The sequence below is a fragment of the Coregonus lavaretus genome, assembly GCF_964263955.1.
Source record: "Coregonus lavaretus genome assembly, chromosome: 2".
Classification (NCBI taxonomy): Eukaryota; Metazoa; Chordata; class Actinopteri; order Salmoniformes; family Salmonidae; genus Coregonus; species Coregonus lavaretus.
This window is the reverse complement of record NC_139989.1, coordinates 54,068,691-54,092,543: the sequence shown is the minus strand read 5'-3', so window position 1 is coordinate 54,092,543 and position 23,853 is coordinate 54,068,691. Positions and strand designations below refer to the sequence as shown.

Genomic DNA, 23,853 nt, shown 5'->3' with positions numbered 1-23,853 from the left:
CTAGTCATGGTATAATGGAGCCCTTGCTCATGATCAGTCTGTCCTGTCCTTGCTCCAGGAGCAGGAGAAAGGTGACCAGGAGCAGGAGAAGGATGAGATGTCCAGCAGGGTGTGGATCTGTACCAGTACCCACTCCTCTACTAAAGTCATGGTGCTGGAGGCCAACCAGCCCTCTGACCTGCTGGACAGCTTCTACGCCTGCAACTCACACGTCCTCTGCATCGCCAGCATACCAGGTGTGTATGATGTTTGTGTATATATGTTTGTGTACAGTTTATGAGGGATTTATAGTATTAATATAGTACGTATGTTTCAAGATGGGTCTGTGTGTCAGTGTTGGCTGGTGTTACTTTCAGTCAGATGAAGGGGTCATTGTAATGTCTGGAATGGAATGAATATAACGGGAGGGTGTGTGTGTGTGCTCGCTTCTGTGTGTTTTCACATGTCTGTTTCTCAGGTGTGTTGGAGACAGACTACCCTGCAGGGGAGGAGCTACCTGTACCCCAGGACCAGGAGGCGGGGCCAGTTGATGGCGTGTCGTTGACGGGCAGCGTGGCCAGTCTGGGCTCCATGAGCAGTGACGGCGCCATGGCAACGGAAGGGACCACCGCCGTCCTCCAGTTGGCCAACGCAGGGGTCAATGACCTCCCGGCCCAGCACAGCTCAGGTAACACAGACACAGGAACTAGCCCCAGTTCAGGACATTATAGCAGTGGCCACCTCCATCACTAGTCCTGGAGAGTTACAGTGTTTGTAGGCGTTTGTTCCTAACCAAAACTATACCATTTGATTAAACCAGGAGTAGTTGAATGAGAGGTTTTAGTGCTGGCATTTTCACACTTTCATACACATTAAAACTGGGGTATGCCCTGGGTTCCACTCTCAATCATCCTTTTGTATCTAATGCATACTTACTGTAATCTTTCCTCTCTATATATTCCCCCTACCTCTACCCAACAGTAGATCTGTCCAGAGAGCCCAGTCCGGCGGAGGATGGGGTCCCCACGGCGGAAGAGGCCACAGAGGCTACAGAGGAGGGGGAGGAGAGCCAAGGGCTGGACATCAGTCAGCCAGGCATCTACACAGAACACGTGTTCACAGACCCTCTGGGAGCCGGCCACCACGAGTCCTCCACTGCAGACACACAGAGGTGAGACCGTCTGACCTGGTACTAGTTAGTAGGACCAGTAGTGTTCCCTGACCTCATGACCTGGTCCCTTGTTTAAGGCACTGGGTGCTGAAACGTTGGCTCAGCAATACATACATGTGCGTAATATCAGAATGTATGACTTTCTTAATGTGTGTTTGATACACTAAAGCTCACCAGCCCTGTTCTGTCTTTCTCTCTGTCTCCCAGGGACCAGGAGGTGGAGGGCGAGGCGTCTCTTCCTGACGACATGCTCCCTGCTGGGGAGGACCTCCAGAGGATGAGCAGTGCCCTGCCCACCATGTGGCTGGGGGCCCAGAATGGATGGTGAGGACAAGGGAGGGGTCACCAGGGGCCACTAGGGCCACACAGAAAGAAATGAGTATGGAATATACAGTAGGATCTCTCTGATCAAGAAAAAGAAAACACATTATACATTTTTTGTTGTTGTAATATCTCTGTTAATCATTTTGTTTGTTTATGCATCCTGATCTGTATAATTATCTGTAGCCAATCTTCCCCATTTATTTGGGGATTGTGTTTTTTAAAATCTTTGTCTCCTCCCGTCTCCTCCCTCTCTAGTTTGTACGTGCACTCGTCTGTGGCTCGGTGGAGGAAGTGTCTCCACGCCATCAAGCTAAAGGACTCCATCCTCAACATAGTGTGAGTACTCTGAGGACTCCGCTCTTACTCAAGGTCATTTATATACATGATCGATGTTGATATGATTAATTGATTATTTCACACACAAAGTTTCCCCAAAGAGAGACAGACATGTCTTGTAGTGAGTATTCAGGCCATGTATATCTCACCAGACATGTGTATGTGTGCTCTCTGTCTGCAGGCATGTGAGAGGAAGAGTCCTGGTTGCCTTGGCGGACGGCACTCTGGCTATATTCCACAGAGGCCTGGGTAAGGATGCATTGATTCAAGCCGTATTGTGATGCAGGTTAGCGTTTTCCTGATGCAGGTTAGCATTTTCCATTATGAATCTTCTAGCTGGCCCAGCCACAAAGTAATAAAATATGAGTGGCGCAGTGGTCTAAGGCACTGCATCGCAGTGCCAACTGTGCCACTAGAGATCCTAGTTCGAATCCAGGCTCTGTCGTAGCCGGCCGCGACCGGGAGACCCATGGGGCGGCGCACAATTGGCCCAGGGTAGGGGAGGGAATGGCCGGCAGGGATGTTGGTAGAGCATGGCGTTTACAACGCCAGGGTTGTGGGTTCGATTCCCACGGGGGGCCAGTATAAAAAATATAATGTATGCACTCACTAACTGTAAGTCGCTCTGGATAAGAGCGTCTGCTAAATGACTAAAATGGAATGTAAATGTAAACCTAACCTTAACTACAATGCTAACCCTAATGCCTAACCCTAACCTTAACTACAATGCTAACCCTAACCTTAAATTAAGACCCAAAAGCAAATGTGTGTTTTCATGAATTTTTACATTGTAGACAATTTTGACTTTGCAGCTGGCCTATCTAGCAGAAATCGCTAAATTCTGCCTCCAGGACCAGACTCTAATAAACGTCAACCTGCTATTGTGATGCTCCCTCAAGTAAAACAGCTTGGCAGCTATTTTGTGTCACAAGCATATCGTTTCTCACCTCTGTGTGTTTCTCCCTTATGCAGACGGACAGTGGGATCTGACCAACTACCACCTACTAGACCTGGGCCGGCCGCACCACTCTATCCGCTGTATGACGGTGGTGCATGACAAGGTGTGGTGTGGCTACAGGAACAAGATCTACGTCATCCAACCCAAGGCCATGAGGATAGAGGTACATCATCTGACACGGTTTATACTGTAAACCTTCTGATGGTGGAAGGGGGGACAGTGTAAAGTGTTTTGCGTTTTGGAAAAGTGCTAGATAAATGTGAATCCTTATGACTTTCCCCACAGCAAATTACACTAAAGTTATTGTATAATCTCCCTTTTGGTTTTGAGATGTTTTGTTGTTCTAATTGTTGTAGTTCTACTTTTAAGCCTTTCATCCATGAAATTGATATCACCCCTTTGGTGACTTATTCCACATAGGTTAGAATAACTCCAGCCCACTTTGTCCTTTGAGATCTCATTGTCTTATGTTTCTTGTGATCTAACATTTGTGTATTCTTTCAAAAGTAGAACTACAATCAAATATAATATACACTGTATATCGGCCCATGACGTCTGTGCAATATCTAAAAGTGATAGAGTCTGGTTTAACATGGTTATAATGCTATCTTATCTATTTCCCCCTGTGTAGAAGTTGTTTGACGCACACCCCCGAAAGGAGAGCCAGGTGCGTCAGCTGGCCTGGGTGGGAGATGGGATCTGGGTATCCATCCGCCTGGACTCCACCCTCAGACTGTTCCACGCCCACACCTACCAGCACCTCCAGGACGTCGACATAGAGCCCTACGTCTCCAAGATGCTGGGTACTGTACATTGACTCACTGTTCAAATCAATAAAGCTTTATTGGCATGAAGTATTGACATTGACAAAACAGAGGAGTTTTAGAATGATAGATGAAAAATACATTTGTTTCAATAGAATGCATGGGGAATACACGAATGAACGATTGTGCTTAGTGCTCTTGCGGTGACCGTATTACTGCCACACCGGCAGTCATGAGTCATGACCGCAGTCAAATTCCACATGACCGTTGAGTCACGGTAATCTCCTCGTATGCACTCTGGACATGCTTTGGTAGTACCCAACTCGCTAACGACCGTCAGGTTGCTAATGGCCTGGGACTCAGGCTCTAACCACTCTGACATCAATGCAAGTGCAATCGAAAATCATATCAAACACTTACAGTATCATTGAAACAGTACCATGCTTAACTCTTTTGTCTTGCCCATTCACCCTCTGAATGGCACACATACACAATCCATGTCTTAATTGTCTTAAGGCTTAAAAATCATTCTTTAACCTGTCTCCTCCCTTTATCTAGTGGATTTAACAAGTGACATCAATAAGGGATCATAGCTTTCACCTGGTTAGTCTGTCATGGGAAGAGCAGGTGTTCATAATGTTTTGTACACTCAGTGTACATTACACTGTTTAACTGTCAATTTAGCCTGAGTTTAAGCAGTGTTATGACCCTGTCCTCTCTTCTCTCCCCTTCTCTAGGTACGGGTAAACTGGGCTTCTCCTTCGTGAGGATCACAGCCCTCATGATATCCTGTAGCCGTCTGTGGGTGGGAACAGGAAATGGAGTTATCATCTCCATCCCACTGTCAGAAGGTAAGCCCACACAAGCTACATCTCAGTCATCTAAAATAGCCTCCTCCTCACCTTCTGTCATTCATTGTTCCTTGCCCCTTGAAAACGTTAAAGTCCCTCAAAATACCAAGTTTTAGAACAACGGAACGATCAACAAATATTAAGTTGTTGGATGGTGAAAAGGTGTATTTACTTTAACTTGGCCCATTAATTCACGCAGGTTGACGTTTATTGAGTGATTTTCACTTGATGGGCCAGCTGCAAAGTCAAAATTGCCTATATTGTAAAAATGCATAAAAACTGATGAGCTTTTTGGTCTTAATTTAAAGTTAGGCATAAGGTTAGCAGTGTGTTTAAAGTTAGGGTTGAATGTCTTTGTGGCTGTGCCAGCTAGTGGCTACTCTGCAGAGCTGCCTCAGTACATGAGTCATCCCAATAAATACCAACCTGCTTAATTAACACTCATACAGTGAATGAAACAGCTCCAGTCAGCTGTCTGTAAAGGAGAGAGTGGGTATTCATAGACTCTTTACTCCTCCGCTGCCCATCTATCCCTCCTCCTCTCCTCCCTCTTTCACTGAAGCTATAGGTTCTCCTCAGCATGGAGTCTTACTGAGGGGCCTCAGGGGTGAGTCTCCATCATACAGCAAGCTTAGCCAGATTTCTCTCTTTCTTTACCACTCTGTTTCTCTCCCTCTCTTGCATCTTGTCTCTTCCCAGTCTCCTTCTCTTTCTCTCCTCCTTTACTCTTTCCTGCTAGCTGTCTTGCCCTTTCTATCTCTAGTGCTTCTATTCCTAGTCAGTTCCATATAGCTGCATCTTCTCCTCTTTTCCTCTCTACCCTTCTATCTCTCTATCCCCCTCTCTCCATGTATTTGGGCCTGGTTTGTGCTCTTTGGTCAATTCTGGTCTCTCCCTGCCTGTTGTTTCTGATCCTAGTAGTGGGTCTCTGGTCTCTCCCTAACCTCTGTTCCTCTCCAACAGTCTCCTGTACTCTAGTGCACAACAACAGTTTGGTTTCTGCTTCTCTCTATGCAGCTAGACAAACGGACAGACCCAACTGACTGCTTCATTGTCTGTGCCGGGTAATCACAGTCATTGTCGCTCTGTTGACGACCCATAACATGTATTTTTGTTTTAACTTGTCTGTATTGTTGTAGCTAAATGTTTCACTCCGTTCAGTAATATCGTAATGACTCCTTCCTTTCCAAGTGTAGCATTTTTACAGCGTGACCTAGGCTTTGGGTCTACTGTATGTGTTTTCAGGATGGCCTTGCAGTTACTGACGTGACATTTCAGTATCTACAATATCCTTTCCATTAATCCCACTCTCTCGCTCTCGCTCTCTCTCTCCTCTTTTCACTCTTCTTCCCGTTTTCACAATCACTCTTTTCTTTCTGTCTGAGTCACATTTCACCCCCTTGTTCCATATGACACGTGCTGTCATCTGTCTGTTCACTCCAGGCAAGAGCTGGGCTGTGATGTCATCATAGTGCACCCATGGCCTTGTGGTATAATTAAGCAATAAGGCCTGAGGAGATGTGGTATATATTTGCAGTGTGCCGCTTGCTATGGATGGATAACAAGCTAAATGGATCCACTTCGCAAAACATTACAGTTACGAAATTATTTAGTTAAGGCCAGGAGTTTTTCCTGACCGCATGACTCTATAGGTTTTGTTTTTAACTCTATAGTTGTCTTGTTGTTGTTGTGACGTTGTAGCCAACAAGACAGCGGGTGCAGTGCCAAATCGCCCTGGTGGTGCCGTGCGGGTGTACAGTGAGGAGTGCACGGAGAGCACATTGCCAGGCAGCTTTGTGCCCTACTGTTCCATGGCACAGGCACAGCTGTGTTTCCACGGACACAGAGACGCAGTCAAGTTCTTTGCAGCCGTCCCAGGTAAGCAGCAAGGGGTAGTGTTCATTAGGGCGTGCAACGAGAAACATTTTGCAATGTTTCATTCCGTTTTCTTCCTGAACATGACTGAGTATTGAACTCAGGAAGTGCTCAATACTTAACTTCCTGTTCCAGGTCAGGTGATCCCGCCCCCCGGACACGGATGGGATTCTGGGTCGGATAACCCCGCCTCTGAGTCGCCTGACACGGCGACCTCTGAACCTGCCAAAACCTTCCTGGTCATAAGTGGAGGAGAAGGCTACATCGATTTCAGAATGGGTGAGTAGAGTAGAGTAGAATAGAGTAGAGTAGACGTGAGTGTGAGTGTGAGTGTGAGTGTGTGTGTGAGTGTGAGTGTGAGTGTGTGTGTGTGGGTATGACGTTATATGACGTATCTCTCTTTAACAGGTGACGATGTAGGAGAGGTGGATGGGAGCCTATCGGAGCCCACCATGAAGCAGGCCACCCCCGCCAAACCAGAACGCAGCCACATCATCGTCTGGCAAGTCATTTCCTGCCAGGAGTGAGCCAATCACAGACTGCCACATCACTACTGGGTTGTACAACCCTCCCCCCGCATGCCCCTCCCTTAGATTTTAAGTTGTTATTATTGATATTAAATTATTATTACTACTGTGGATGACTACATTGTTGTTAAGGATTCTTTTAGTGTCTGTTTTAAATGTATCCATGAATTTGGTGCCCTAATGTGGGCCAGGCAAGGTTAAAGTGAAGTCAACTCCTGACTGCACATGGGATAGATAAGTGCACTCTTTTTAAGTGCAGTGCACTTCACCGGGCCCTTTTCAAACCATTGTTTTCACTTGCTCCAGATATCTGCAGCATATTCCAGAAGTCGACTGTGGTATAAATGCAGCTCAGTGTTTTAAAGTAACTGTCCAGTGAAAATCTCACTTTTAGAAGTTTGTATTCTGTTAACTCATGCCTAAATAATGTTGTTGACACTTCAAAACCCCCACTTCAAACATGTATCTCAAACAGACTGTTTCAAAAATGCTTGCTATTTCTTCATAGAGGATGATGTCATCCTCCTGAGGAGGATGAGCAGGCCAATCAGCGGTCTACTCACATAAATATTTTTAATGACCGGTATATGCCCACACCATTCTGTTGTTGGGGTACGCCCACACCATTCCAACATAGAAAAGCAGCTTTCTTACATATTTAATTTTTAGAAAATGGAAGGAAAACTATTTCACTCATATTGTCATTAATTATAGGTCATATTTAATTTAAATCTGGAAACACTGGACAGTTACTTTAAAGGGACAGGCTTACTATGCCAGGTTATTACATATGTACTGTATCACCATGTGTAGGTACTATCTACTTCCCATAGTTCAATCAGGATCAAATAACGTCATTTTCCTGTGAGGCAAACTTCTTGTTTGGTATTTACTGCACATATAATAATGGCACAGGATGAACAAATAATTAAAATAACAGTACAGTCAACAAAGATGAGGAATTGCATTATATTGATTAAGATTACATTAGATAAGGGAACATCAGTATTGTATGTTTAGAAACATAATAAGACAAAAGGGAATGGTTAAGTGGTTTTGCACTGAATTCATTACATCTTATTTTGTAAAGTTATGATATGGGACTGTATGTGTGTGGGTTCACTGTCGCCTTTACCGTGTCGAGCATTTTAGATCGTAACCTTTGAACAAAACAGATTTATTTTTGCTACCTTCGTGGTGTGGGTAATGTAAGCAATGTTTGGGCACCTATGTGTGAGATGTACTGTAGGGCCCTGTTCCAATAGTTTAAAAAGCCTTCCTTATTTCCTCCCTTCCTTTAAGTAATTGGGGAGAAAGGATCCATTTTGAAGTATTGGAACGGTGCCGAAGTTAGTATCAGCCTGCATGGGGAAGTCCTGTACTATATCTCCGTCCAAATGTCTGCCTGCTCTGCCATTTTGGGGCAAACTCTTTCTGTTCCGCCATTTTAAGGAAATGTGCTCCTGCTGCAATTTTGGGTCTTCCCTCATGCTAGAGCTCCCTGGCACTTTAAAACGTAATGTAGGCCGCTTGAAGTAGAACACCCGTCCATGGTAATGTACACTTATACTAAAAATGTGCTAACAATTTTAAGGGAAAGGGACGTAACGGACTATTTATTTCTGTGAAGGTGTACCCAGTTACCAAAGTACAAAAAAATAAAGTATGAAAATAATATTAAACAAACGTCATTAGTAACTAATGTTATCCATTTGCATCTTCTCTGGGGGTTTTAAGTAAAGTCATAATAGCAATGATTTGATGATGAATATATATTTTTTAAGGTTTAATCTCTGAAAAAGACATACTGTATATTTCACAGGGAATGTATTAATGAACGTCAGTGTTTACGTTGCACCTTAAAAAATCATTGTCCACACAGCACTAAGATTGCTTTGTGTTTCATTTTTTTTGTGTTGTTACAAATGCATTCAAATACCTTGATGACAGTTATTTTTCAAACTTTTATTTTGTGCTCTTTTTGTACTTGTTGTCTGTGAGACACTTCTATAAATTAATCTGTATTTTGATGGTGTCTGTAACCTGAAAGCAGAAAAACCGATAGACAAGTGTTTTTATATATATTTGAAGAAAAAAAATGGTTTGGGATTGGTTGGGCCTCAGTCTGTTTATTTTCCAGTTCAGAAGAAATAACGTTCATATCGTCTTGTAGCCATTCCAGTATTTATTTTTCTTATTGAGCCTCGGTGGTTCAGAATGTAACTTTCTACATGAAAAAACATAATAGGAGAATATTCAAACTGTTAAACCAATGGGTTTGTCTCATCAGTAATAATGGTGCCATAAAATACACAAGGATCAAAGCTAAACAGTCCAGTAATGTATGTGGACTGATCAGGAGAACAACACATTCATTGTACTAAGCTATGCATGTTTTTTTTAAAGAACACTGCTATGTTTTGGTTGGTTCAAATCCCTGTTAACTGCCACCTTTTTGGGTGGGTGTATGTCTGCATGTGTGTGTGTGGCTTGCATTTGAGTTTGTGTGAGTGTGTGTGTGCGTGTGTGCGCGCGTGTGTGTGTGTGTGTATGCATATGTGTATCTCCAGTACCGCAGAGGATGGTCTGTAGTATGTACCAGGCCTTTCTCTGGGCACCTAAAGCCGTACGGCCATAACTGTGGTTTCTCCTGGTAAATGTTTGCTAAAACAGCATCATAGCCTTATTTTTAACAATCTATTAAACTAAATTTCATGGGGAATTCATGACGATTGATTCAGTTGATTGATTCATTGATTGATTGTTTGACATTTATAAGTCAAGTTAACATAGCAGTTGTGTGTCAATGCGTTCCACAGATAATAGCCAGGAAGCTGCATAACTTCACTAGCACAGAGAGGCTGCTGCCTACATACAGACTTGAAAATCACTGGCCACTTTAACAAATGGAACACTAGTCACTTTAATAATGCCACTTTAATAATGTTTACATATCTTGCATTACCCATCTCATATGTATATACTGTATTTTATCTATTGCATTTTAGCCTATGCCACTCTGATAATGACATTGCTCATCCATATATTTATATATTCTTATTCCATTCCTTTACTTAGATTTGTGTGTGTTAGGTATTTGTTGTGGAACTGTTAGATATTACTTTCTTAATGTTGCTGCACTGTCGGAACTAGAAGCACAAGCATTTCGCTACACTCGCAATAACATCTGCTGATTTGAAATGCTACATTTATATTATGAATAATGTGACCTTAAACCTAGTGATAACCTGTTTCAAATGCAGAAGTTACATGTTAAAACAATATATTCTCACTTCTATCTCAATGAGACAAATGTATTGTAAAAAGTGGAGTAAAAATTGATAGATGAGTGGCACAAATCCATTAGCATCATTCAATGTGTCATTGGCATTTTTAACAGAGCTTAGAGCCATGCATGTCCCATTCTCTACCAGTAGGGGGCACCACTACTCTGCACACAGTCAAGGGCTACAGCACCTTAAAAAACGACTTCCATGAAATTATATTGTGATGTAATTTTACCCCTCCTCCCACTCCCTGCTCCACCCACCTCCTCTCTTAAGCCATGCTGGGGCTGTGCCCAGTCTATCTTACACACATATGTACGCGCACGCCGACGTGCTTGGGTGTCTGACGTCACGCATCCCAGAGAGGGGATTCTGAGTCTGTTATGTAGCCTAGCGAGCTACTGCTACTGTTGCCATTCGTTCAGCTGTTTCCCCTCAGAGGGATGATGGTACTCTGTTAGAAAAAACACCTCTGACGTTCAATAGCCTGGTGTGCATCATTTAAACACTGTTTTTAAGGGAGAGACAGTTATGGTACACAGTCAGAACACCTCTGGCATGCCAGCCAATAGCTAGTGTTTATGATACATCTGTGTTGTTGTGTTCCATCCCCTCACCTCTTGTTCCTCCCTCTCCTCCTGCCTGTAGGTCCAACTGCTCTCCAGGTGATGACTCCACAGCAGCAGCAGGGTAACGGTATACTTGGTTATCAGGTGGATTTTACGTCTTGTCTCCCACACACGTACACAGAGGGAGATGGAGGGAGGTGAGAGAGAAAAAGAGACTTCCTGTGTTCCCGTGGAACATGCAGAGATACAGAGATAGAGTAAGAGATCCTGTGTACTAGGTAGTATGGTGCTCTGTGGGAGGCTGTTGTTATAGCAGTCAAGGTGTAGACTAGCCCAGTCTATCCTACCCTATCTCCCAGACTAGCCCAGTCTATCCTAACCTATCTCCCAGACTAGCCCAGCCTAACCTACCCGATCTCCCAGACTAGCCCAGTCTATCCTACCTGAACTCCCAGACTAGCCCAGTCTATCCTACCCTATCTCCCAGACTAGCCCAGTCTATGCTACCCTATCGCCCAGACTAGCCCAGTCTATGCTACCCGATCTCCCAGACTAGCCCAGTCTATCCTAACCTATCTCCCAGACTAGCCCAGCCTAACCTACCCGATCTCCCAGACTAGCCCAGTCTATCCTACCCGATCTCCCAGACTAGCCCAGTCTATCCTACCCTATCTCCCAGACTAGCCCAGTCTATCCTACCCTATCTCCCAGACTAGCCCAGTCTATGCTACCCGATCTCCCAGACTAGCCCAGTCTATCCTAACCTATCTCCCAGACTAGCCCAGCCTAACCTACCCGATCTCCCAGACTAGCCCAGTCTATCCTACCCGATCTCCCAGACTAGCCCAGTCTATCCTACCCGATCTCCCAGACTAGCCCAGTCTATCCTACCCGATCTCCCAGACTAGCCCAGTCTATCCTACCCTATCTCCCAGACTAGCCCAGTCTATCCTACCCTATCTCCCAGACTAGCCCAGTCTATCCTACCCGATCTCCCAGACTAGCCCAGTCTAGCCTACCCTATCTCCCAGACTAGCCCAGTCTATCCTACCCGATCTCCCAGACTAGCCCAGTCTATCCTACCCTATCTCCCAGACTAGCCCAGTCTATCCTACCCTATCTCCCAGACTAGCCCAGTCTATGCTACCCTATCGCCCAGTACATGGAGTTAGACTCGGCTACAGTATTACATTACCAGACCATCTGCTCTCTCTCTCTGTGTGTACCATTTCTCTCTCTGTCTCTCTCTTCCTGTCTGTCTAGTGGTCTCAGACAGAGGCTAGGGTGGAATGAGGCTCTGGTGCCTGTGTCTTTCTCTAGTCTTTATCCACCCATCCATCCAATCTGTCTGTCTAACTCTGCCTCGAAACCAGCATAACTCTGGCTCTCACCCTGACTGAGCCCTAAGGATGATGGTCACTCATTACATGGAGGTGAGAGGGTGGTTGGCATGGTTTCTCTTTAGTGGCTGATCATAATGCAAGATCACACAGGCGGAATCCATTGCCTACCAATGTAGCTGACCAATCCCTTTTTTCAGGTGGCACTCTGACTGGAAACACAATATTTTCTCCCCCAACTTGCTGTTCTCGAACAAAGCTGTGATGAGAGAGAGAGAGAGAGAGAGAGAGAGAGAGAGAGAGAGAGAGAGAGAGAGAGAGAGAGAGAGAGAGATGCTGCAGAGAGAGCGAGAGAGAGAGAGAGATGCTGCAGGCTGTCAAAATTGTGCAACTGGGTTCTGGACTACCTGACGGGCCGCCCCCAGGTGGTGAAGGTAGGAAACAACACCTCCACTTCGCTGATCCTCCACACTGGGGCCCCACAGGGGTGCGTGCTCAGCCCCCTCCTGTACTCCCTGTTCACCCATGACTGCGTGGCCAAGCACGCCTCCAACTCAATCATCAAGTTTGCAGACGACACAACAGTAGTAGGCTTGATTACCAACAATGACGAGACAGCCTACAGGGAGGAGGTGAGGGCTCTGGGAGTGTGGTGCCAGGAAGATAACCTCTCACTCAACGTCAACAAAACAAAGGAGATGATCGTGGACTTCAGGAAACAGCAGAGGGAACACCCCCCTATCCACATCGACGGGACCACAGTGGAGACGGTGGATAGTTTCAAGTTCCATGCCAAACTGAAATGGTCCACCCACACAGACAGTGTGGTGAAGAAGGTGCAACAGAGCCTCTTCAACCTCAGGAGGCTGAAGAAATGTGGCTTGGCACCTAAAACCCTCACAAACCTTTACAGATGCACAATTGAGAGCATCCTGTCGGGCTGTATCACCGCCTGGTACGGCAACTGCACCACCCCCAACCGCAGGGCTCTCCAGGGGGTGGTGTGGTCTACCCAACGCATCAACGGGAGCAAACTACCAGCCCTCCAGGACACCTACAGCACCCGATGTCACAGGAAGGCCAAAAGATCATCAAGGACAACAACCACCCGAGCCACTGCCTGTTCACCCCGCTATCATCCAGAAGGCAAGGTCAGTACAGCTGCATCAAAGCTGGGACCGAGAGACAGAAGATGTTTTTCAATCTCAAGGCCATCAGCCTGTTAAATAGCCTTCACTAGCACATTAGAGGCTGCTGCATATATACATAGATTAGAAATCACTGGCCACTTTAATAAATGGAACACTAGTCACTTTAATAATGTTTACATATCTTGCTCACGTGTCCCACCAGACATTTAACACTGTGTCTCCTCCAAGGAGTCTGACCAGACACAAAACACACAAATACAACCATGTATTGAACTCTGTCCCCATAGAGGAAATCATGGACGCCCATGTCCAGTTCAGACCAGCATTAATGGGACAGGAGGACAATAGGAACATAAAAATCACCCTCTCCCCTCTTCTGCAGTGGGGATGTGTGTGTGCGTGCGTACCTACGCTGGTGTGTACACACGTGTTTATGTTATTGTGTGTGTGTGTACCTCCTCCCGTGCGGTGTGATTTAAAGCCCCTGAACGAGGAGTGTGTGCCCTTGTCCGCCCGTGGAAGCGTGCAGAATTTCACAGTCACGACTGCAGTAAGCATTTTCCTAGCCAGCGCAGCACAGTACAGCACTGTCAGGAGGCACAACACAACGCACACAAATAAACAGAAAACACAGGACTGGGCGGGGCTTGGATATGATTGACAGCTCCATATCGACCAACAAAAGGTCACGAGAGCAGGTAATCAATGATTGACATCTCTGTATCGACCAATGAGAAGCTGTGAGAGTATATAAACAACGCTAGGGGGGTGTGGCTGTGTCTTGGGACCCTGTGTGAGTTATTTGTAGAGTGTGACTGAAGCGCTGAGGGGTTGAGAGGGGGACGGTATTCACTCCGTGAGTGAGGGAGGTCACGTCCATATGGGTGCAGTGGAGAGATACTGGTTCCTTCTATATTTATTCTGGGTTTAAAGCACAGTCCTATCAGTCCTAACTATCTGTCTAGGTTTACTCACGCATTGGGGTTGTGGCCCACTTTTTCATGTTTTCTGAGCAAGAGAACTTGGAACTGTGTTTCTCTCTCTCTCTCTCTCTCTCTCTCTCTCTCTCTCTCTCTCTCTCTCTCTCATTCCCTCCCTCTCTCTCTCCGTCTCTCCCTCTCTCTCCGTCTCTCCCTCTCTCTCACCGTCTCGCCCTCTCTCTCAGTATCTATCTCTATCTCATATCATTCCCTCTATCTTATCCTCATGTGCCCCGGGGAGTGAGATAGCTAGGAGAGTATGAGGAGGTGAGTGAAGCAGAGGACAGGACTAGAGGTTTCTACACTAGAGTGGGGGAATGAAGAAGTGAGGGACTAGGTGAGTTAGTGAGAGAGTGGTTTAGTGAATATATGAATGAGGGAGTAAGTGTTGTTGAATAGGTGATGAGTGTAAGAGTGTAGGAGACCTGCGTGTGTGAAAAGGGATGTGAGGGCGTTCGATTGTGTGTATGTGAGAATGAGTTGCCCACATGAAAAAATACTACAGTTTACTATAGAATATTACAGTACTTACTATAAAATTCTAAACTGTAGTATACTGTAGAATACTATACTACACACTGTAGTATCCCTCAATCATGTGTAGTACTTACTATAGAACTAGTATACTGGAAAATACTACAGTAAATTACAGCCTTCTTCTAAAATAGATGATATTTTCATTTATTTAATCCATCTACACACAATACCCCATAATGACAAAGTATAATACATCAATACCTTATTTACATAAGAATTCAGACCCTTTGCTATGAGACTCGAAATTGAGTCAGGTGCATCCTGTTTCCATTGATAATCCTTGAGATGTTTCTACACTTTATTGGAGTCCACCTGTGGTCAATTCAATTGATTGGACATGATTTGGAAAGGCACACACCTGTCTATATACAGTTGAAGCCGAAAGTTTACATACAACTTAGCCAAATACATTTAAACTCAGTTTTTCACAATTCCTGACATTTAATCCTAGTAAAAATGTATGTCTTAGGTCAGTTAGGATCACCACTTTATTTTAATAATGTGAAATGTCAGAATAATAGTAGAGAGAATGATTTATTTCAGCTTTTATTTATTTCATCACATTCCCAGTGGGTCAGAAGTTTACATACACTAAATTAGTATTTGGTAGCATTGCCTTTAAATTGTTTAACTTGGGTCAAACGTTTCGGGTAGCCTTCCATAAGCTTCCCACAATAGGTTGGGTGAATTTTGGCCCATTCCTCCTGACAGAGCTGGTGTAACTGAGTCAGGTTTGTAGGCCTCCTTGCTCGCACACGATTTTTCAGTTCTGCCCACACATTTTCTATAGGATTGAGGTCAGGGCTTTGTGATGGCCACTCCAATACCTTGACTTTGTTGTCCTTAAGCCATTTTGTCACAACTTTGGAAGTATGCTTGGGGTTATTGTTCATTTGGAAGACCCATTTGCGACCAAGCTTTAACTTCCTGACTGATGTCTTGAGATGTTGCTTCAATATATCCTCATCATTTTCCTTCCTCATTATGCCATCTATTTTGTGAAGTGCACCAGTCCCTCCTGCAGAAAAGCACCCCCACAGCATGATGCTGCCACCCCCGTGCTTCATGGTTGGGATGGTGTTCTTCGGTTTGCAAAGCCCCCCCTTTTTCCTCCAAATATAACGATGGTCATTATGGCCAAACAGTTCTATTTTTGTTTCATCAGACCAGAGGACATTTCTCTAAAAAGTACGATCTTTGTCCCCATGTGCAGTTGCAAATCATGGTCTGGCTTTTTTATGGCGGTTTTGGAGCAGTGGCTTCTTCCTTGCTGAGCGGCCTTTCAGGTTATGTCGATATAGGACTCGTTTTACTGTGGATATAGATACTTATGTACCTGTTTTCTCCAGCATCTTCACAAGGTCCTTTGCTGTTGTTCTGTGATTGATTTGCACTTTTCGCACCAAAGTATGTTCATCTCGAGGAGACAGAACGAGTCTCCTTCCTGAGCAGTATGACGGCTGCGTGGTCCCATGGTGTTTATACTTGCGTACTATTGTTTGTACATATGAACACTTTTAGGCATTTGGAAATTGCTCCCAAGGATGAACCAGACTTGTGGAGGTCTACAATTTTTTTTCTGAGGTCTAGGCTGATTTATTTTCATTTTCCCATGATGTGAAGCAAAGAAGCACTGAGTTTGAAGGTAGGCCTTGAAATACATCCACAGGTACACCTCCAATTGACTCAAATGATGTCAATTAGCCTATCAGAAGCTTCTAAAGCCATGACATCATTTTCTGGAATTTTCCAAGCTGTTTAAAGGCACAGTCAACTTAGGGTATGTCAACTTCTGACCCACTGGAATTGTGATACAGTGAATTATAAGTGAAATAATCTGTCTGTAAACAATTGTTGGAAAAATTACTTGTGTCATGCACAAAGTAGATGTCGTAACCGACTTGCCAAAACTATAGTTTGTTAACAAGAAATGTGTGGAGTGGTTGAAAAATTAGTTTTAATGACTCCAACCTAAGTGTATGTAAACTTACGACTTCAACTGTAAGTTCCCACAGTTGACAGTGGATGTCAGAGCAAAAACCAAGCCATGAGGTCAAAATAATTGTCTGTAGAGCTTTGAGACAAGATTGTGTCGAGGCACAGATCTGGGGAAAGGTACCAGAACATTTCTACAGCATTGAAGGTCCCCAAGAACAAAGTGGCCTCCATCATTCTTAAATGGAGCAAGTTTGGAACCACCAAGACTCTTCCTAGAGCTGGCCACCCGGCCAAACTGAGCAATCGGGGGAGAAGGGCCTTGGTCAGGGAGGTGACCAAGAACCTGATGTTCACTCTGACAGAGCTCCAGAGTTCCTCTGTGGAGATGGGAGAACCTTCCAGAAGGACAACCATCTCTGCAGCACTCCACCAATCAGGCGTTTATTGTAGAGTGTTCAGACGCCCACTTGGAGTTTGCCAAAAGGCACCTAAAGGACTCTCAGACCATGAGAAACAGAATTCTCTTGTCTAATGAAACCAAGATTGAACTCTTTGGCCTGAATGCCAAGCGTCACATCTGGAGGAAATCTGGCACCATCCCTACGGTGAAGCATGGTTGTGGCAGCATCATGCTGTGGGGATGTTTTTCAGTGGCAGGGACTGGGAGACTAGTCAAGATCGAGGCAAAGATGAACAGAGCAAAGTACAGAGAGATCCTTGATGAAAACCTGCTCCAGAGTGCTCAGGACCTCAGACTGGGGGCGAAGGTTCACCTTCCAACAGGACAACAACCCTAAGCACACAGCCAAAACAACATGGGAGTGGCTTCGGGACAAGTCTCTGAATGTCCTTGAGTGGCCCAGCCAGAGCCCGGACTTGAACCCGATCGAACATCTCTGGAGACACCTGAAAATAGCTGTGCATGGACGCTCTCCATCCAACCTGACAGAGCTTGAGAGGATCTGCAGAGAAGAATGGGAGAAACTCCCCCAAAACAGGTGTGCCAAGCTTGTAGCGTCATAGCCAAGAAGACTTGGGGCTGTAATCACCGCCAAAGGTTCTTCAACAAAGTACTGAGTAAAGGGTCTGAATACTTATGTAAATGTTATATTTCATTTTTTCATTTTGTTTTTTTGCAAACAAATCTTAAAAACCTGTTGTTGTTTTGTCATTATGGGGTATTGTGTGTAGATTGATGAGGAAAAAATTACAATTTAATCAATTTTAGAATAAGGCTGTAACGTAACAAAATGTGGAAAAAGTCAAAGGGTCTGAATACTTTCCGAATGCGCTGTATACAGAAAAAAAAACACTGTACTAAATACTACAGTAACGTCCGCAAAAAAAGTATTAAATTTGCATATACCCTGTCCACCCCCCTCCCCCATATCGCAATTTGTGCCACCCATGTGAGAAACCTACATGCCAAGTATAGACCATACTGTGTTCCCTACAGGTTATTGAAAAGAGCAGAAGCGCTGAACTATCTGTTCAGACACAAGTGCTACAGGTTATGAAAAATTTGCTCTTTTTGTATTTCTTCAGTAGATTTCCTGAAGGAGAAAGCCGCCACGTCTATGTCAAAGATAACAAAGCAAAAACATTATAGTAAATACTACAGTAATGTCTGCAAAAACACTACATTAATTACTATAGTATATACAGTACTACCATTTTTTTCTACTACATTATTTATACTATAGTTAGCTGTATATATTGCGGTATAATACAGTATATACTACAGTAAATACTACAGTAAATACTACAGTCCGCAAACACACTACAGTGAATACTATAGTATTTATACCATAGTATACTATAGTATTTTTTCATGGGATGTGAGAGTGTAAAACAATGAGGTGGTGTGTGTGTACAGTATGTAAGTAAGTAAATTTGTGCATGTGGGTCTGATTGTGTGTGCGTTCGTAACTATGTGCATGCATCCGTGTCTTAGTGTCTGAGTGTTGGGACATGAGTGAGTGTGACGGTAGCTGGGGGCAGCAGAAGAACATGGGTAATATAACACTCTCTCTCTCCTTTATAGATCCTCCTTGGCCCCACAGCCCCATCTACTGTTACACAGATGACAAACACACACTGCCTGCTGCTCTGTCTCTAGACCTCTCCCTCTCTCGCTTAACTCTTTCCCTTATGTCTGTCATTCTCTCTCTCTCTCTCTCTTTCTCTCTCTCTCTTTCTCTCTTTCTCTTTCTCTTTCTCTTTCTCTTTCTCTTTCTCTTTCTCTTTCTCTTTCTCTTTCTCTTTCTCTCTCTCTGTCTGTCTGTCTGTCTCTCTCTCTCTCATCTCTATCTTCTTCTCCCCCTCGTCTCATTTGACGTACCACACATTCCCCCTGCTCGGCTCTGGTGTGCGTCACATGTCCAGTAAACACTCACCCAACGTCACCTGTCCCTCAGAGACCTGACCACCTGCTGGGCAGTGGGTGAGAGGAGAGGAGGGGGGTGGAACAGTGGGGTCCTCCTCTCCCGTCATTTACCTTATCATCTTCCTCTTCATCTCTTTTTGTCTGGTCAAATGTCTGTAAGGCTGTATAATGGTGTTGGGGGTTGTGTGTGTGTGTGTAGAGAGAATTATGTGTATCTTTGTGTGTCTGTGTGTTGGTTCTTTGTGTGTTTCCTCGTGCGCGTCTCACCCCCTTTGTTTTGTCTGTCATCACCCTTTGATGAGGAGGTGACATTAAAGCTTCCTCCTGTTCCTCTCAGCACCCTCTCAGACCTGTGTGTGTATATGACGTAAACGGCACGACCAACAGCTGGAGAGGTTTTTTTTAAGTCAGGAGGCGTGAAGTGAGTCGCAAGCTGCTGCAGAAAGGTTTCCAGATGGTCTGTGTGTATATATATGTGTGTGTATGTGTGCCTGTCTGTGTGTTTGTGTACGTGCGAGGAGGAAAGGGGTGAGCTACTGATTAGTCCAGACCCAAAAAAGGTGTTACCCTCGTGGGTTGAAAATCTGTCAGCCTTGGGGGTAAGCTAACTCAAGCCCCATAACACCTTGAGTGCAAGCTATAGTGGGAAGTGGAAAAAGGGGGGCAGAGGGGGGTGTAGGGAAGAAGTGGACTGTGAAAACAGGCCTAAATTTGGAGAGGGGACCCAGTCAGTGTGGGTGGTCCTGTCTAAAAGATGTATAACCTGAGTCCATGAAAGTGTTACTCACTAATATATACATAGACATTCTATAGATACAGAATACGTGCTGTATACATTAGCCTACACATTCTACCTATACATGGTTTATGGAGTGACTCTCTATACAACTGATGAGAATATGCGGCTTATAATATAGCCTAAGCTCGGCATCTTTTACACAATCACCAGTTGTGAACGCCCATATGTGTTTATGATTAAATGGGCCACTGGAGAAATATAATTTAATAGATAGTGTGTGTTCTTCCAAGAGATCTGTTTGATGATGCCCGGGCTCCCGAGTGGCGCAGCGGTCTAAGGCACTGCATCTCAGTGCTTGAGGTGTCACTACAGACCCCCTGGTTCGATTCCAGGCTGTATCACAACCGGCTGTGATTGAGAGTCCCATAGGGCACCGGGTTTGGCCGGTGTAGGCCGTCATTGTAAATAAGAATTTGTTCTTAACTGACTTGCCTAGTTAAATAAAGGTTAAATATTTAAAAAATGATGAGATGCTTCATTAAAATGTAGATTACATATTTTACAGCTATGAGGAGCTCTCTGTCCTTCTCTGTGACTTCTAAACTGAGACTGTCTATACTTTTTTTGTGTTCACAGAATTAATGTTCACAGAAATTGTGTTCACAGAAAAGCATCTTGGCAGCATGTGGGCATGAGATAAGGCAAATCAAATCACCTCAGACAGTTACACAGACACTCAGTCCTAACTGTAACTGTTTTTGAGGGAAGCTATGAGATGTGAAAAAAGGAACAAGTTGACACCTAGTAAGAAGGTCAAAATAGCTAATTGACGACTAATGGTATACTGTAGCTCATTTAAAGAGCACACCATGAAAATATACAGAATATTATTAATATATATCCTACATTATAAATCACAAATCCTAAATGTTCTGACATGTATGAGGTGTGTACTGAAGTGACCAACAGTTAGTTTTTCCTCAACAAAAGGAGTCCTGAAGTGTCCATCTGGAAAACTGTCAAGTGTTAGATAGAGGTGTGGGCTTCCTCTTTTACTTGAAGGTGTGCATGAGTGCGTTCGTGTGTACATGCATGCACGTATCACCCTCAGACCTTCATCTGTAACCTATGTTTGTTTGTATTGGGCTACTTTACAGACAAGGGCAACTTCACTTTCCATGTAGGGTCTACAAGGAGTGAGTACAAAATGTGTTGTGTACTGTATGAGTAGTCTGCCAGTGGATGCTATGTATGGCATGGTAATAGAGGTATGGCAGTCACTATGCTACAGTCTGGACTATGGAATGGGCTGACGTCATATCATTAGTAGGCAGAGATAAGGGATATCAGCAGGCCTGAGGTCACCAGCCCTTAGCCCTGACAGACAGGGTAGGGCTGACATGGAGCAGGAGACGCCCAGCCAGCCCAGTGTCAGACTGCCACACTGACATGTCAACACCTAGAGATGTGGCTGAAAGGTTAATGTATGGATTGGACTGAGGTTGTGACTCTTTCTCTATCACTATGTCTCTCTTTCTCTCACTTTCTCTATGTCAGGACGGACTGAGAGGTCTCTTTCTCCTTCTCTCTCTCTCTCTTTCTCTCTCTCTCTCTCTCTCTCTCTCTCTCTCTCTCTCTCTCTCTCTCTCTCTCTCTCTCTCTCTCTCTCTCTCTCTCTTCATAACATGTCCTTGAGTGAAAGGAGTCTCTCTCTTTGAGTTCTCTATGAGTTTCTCTCTGCTTATTTCTTACCCTGTCTCTTTCACACACAGTAATATAGAACACTTTCACACTCTCCGTTTTCGGCACCCTCTCATGTACAGTTGAAGTCGGAAGTTTACATACAATTAGTTTGGAGTCACTAAAACTTGTTTTTCAACCACTCCACAAATTTCTTACAAACTATAGTTTTGGCAAGTCGGTTAGGGCATCTACTTTGTGCATGACACAATAAATGTTTCCAACAATTGTTTAAAGACAGATTATTTCACTTATAATTCACTGTATCACAATTCCAGTGGGTCAGAAGTTTACATACACTAAGTTGACTGTGCCTTTAAACAGCTTGGAAAATTCCAGGAAATTATGTCATGGCTTTAGAAGCTTCTGATAGGCTAATTGACATCATTTGAGTCAATTGGAGGTGTACCTGTGGATGTATTTCAAGGCCTACCTTCAAACTCAGTGCCTCTTTGCTTGACATCATGGGAAAATCAAAAGAAATCAGCCAAGACCTCAGAAAAAAATTGTAGACCTCCACAAGTCTGGTTCATCCTTGGGAGCAATTTCCAAACACCTGAAGGTACCACGTTCATCTGTACAAACAATAGTACGCAAGTATAAACACCATGGGACCACGCAGCTGTCATACCGCTGAGGAAGGAGACGCGTTCTGTCTCCTAGAGATGAACGTACTTTGGTGCGAAAAGTACAAATCAATCCCAGAACAACAGCAAAGGACAGTGTGAAGATGCTGGAGGAAACAGGTACAAAGGTATCTATATCCACAGTAAAACGAGTCCTATGTCGACATAACCTGAAAGGCCACTCAGCAAGGAAGAAGCCACTGCTCCAAAACCGCCATAAAAAAGCCAGACTATGGTTTGCAACTGCACATGGGGACAAAGATCGTACTTTTTGGAGAAATGTCCTCTGGTCTGATGAAACAAAAATAGAACTCTTTGGCCATGATGACCATCGTTATGTTTGGAGGAAAAAGGGGGTTGCTTGCAAGCCGAAGAACACCATCCCAACCGTGAAGCATGGAGGTGGCAGCATCATGCTGTGGGGGTGCTTTGCTGCAGGAGGGACTGGTGCACTTCACAAAATAGATAGCATCATGAGGAAGGACAATTATGTGGATATATTGAAGCAACATCTCAAGACATCAGTCAGGAAGTTAAAGCTTGGTCGCACATGGGTCTTCCAAAGGAACAATGACCCCAAGCATACTTCCAAAGTTGTGGCAAAATGGCTTAAGGACAACAAAGTCAAGGTATTGGAGTGGCCATCACAAAGCCCTGACCTCAATCCCATAGAACATTTGTGGGCAGAACTGAAAAAGCGTGTGCAAGCAAGGAGGCCTACAAACCTGACTCTGTTACACCAGCTCTGTCAGGAGGAATGGGCCAAAATTCACCCAACTTATTGTGGAAGGCTACCCGAAACGTTTGACCCAAGTTAAGCAATTTAAAGGCAATGCTACCAAATACTAATTTAGTGTATGTAAACTTCTGACCCACTGGGAATGTGATGAAATAAATAAAAGCTGAAATAAATATTTCTCTCTACTATTATTCTGACATTTCACATTCTTAAAATAAAGTGGGGATCCTAACTGACCTAAGACAGGGCATTTTTACAAGGATTAAATGTCAGGAATTGTGAAAAACTGAGTTTAAATGTATTTGGCTAAGGTGTATGTAAACTTCCGACTTCAACTGTATTATGGTATGGTTTTGTCATAGACTCTCATGTATATTATGGTGTGTTTTTGTCATAGACTCTCATGTATATTATAGTGTGGTTTTGTCAAAAAGACACTGCTTTGTGGTAACATCTGCTAGTCTGCATTACCCCTGGAATGGATATGAAGTTTATACATTCAATGCTGCAGGGCTCAACCGAAAAAGCGAAAGTACACGCACGCACACAAACACAAACACTAGAGCAGTGAAGAGTTCAATCTAACCGTCCCTCCAATGCAACCGTGTGCTGTTTGGGAGATATTATATTCATATAATCGACCCCGAGGAATGCAGAACATTGCTGACTACATCTATTTTTTCAACACAGGCTTGGATCATATTGGAAAATGCAATTCAATATATGCAGACTAAAAAGCTGAGGCAACTGCTTAGCCTAAAAATACATACAATGATTTAAGAGGAAGACGGTATCAGAATCTGTTTGGCTCTAAGCTCATACAGGAGGCCTGATATCCCTGGCTTCTGAATTTCATAAAAATACACATGGAATGTGGACCAAATGTGGGCACAGACACACACAGAGAAATACACATGCAGACAATCTTATCCCTAACACAAGCTCGCTCTCTCTCTCTCTCTCGCTCTCTCTCTCTCTCTCTCTCTCTCTCTCTCTCTCTCTCTCTCTCTCTCTCTCTCTCTCTCTCTCTCTCTCT

At 44.2% G+C, this 23,853-nt stretch overlaps 1 pseudogene across 1 annotated transcript in view; it reads left to right on the top strand.

Annotated features, from left to right (window-relative positions):
• Nucleotides 1-9,504, top strand: part of LOC311147930 (C-Jun-amino-terminal kinase-interacting protein 4-like) — a 47,764-nt pseudogene extending 38,260 nt beyond the window's left edge. The window contains exons 18-30 of the transcript XR_014615231.1: nt 59-236; nt 458-667; nt 961-1,150; nt 1,358-1,474; nt 1,730-1,810; nt 1,992-2,059; nt 2,783-2,931; nt 3,400-3,571; nt 4,270-4,383; nt 4,946-4,990; nt 6,085-6,261; nt 6,394-6,537; nt 6,667-9,504. The product of XR_014615231.1 is annotated as a C-Jun-amino-terminal kinase-interacting protein 4-like (transcript). The remainder of the gene's footprint in view (nt 1-58; nt 237-457; nt 668-960; nt 1,151-1,357; nt 1,475-1,729; nt 1,811-1,991; nt 2,060-2,782; nt 2,932-3,399; nt 3,572-4,269; nt 4,384-4,945; nt 4,991-6,084; nt 6,262-6,393; nt 6,538-6,666) is intronic.
• Nucleotides 9,505-23,853: the final 14,349 nt, after the last annotated feature.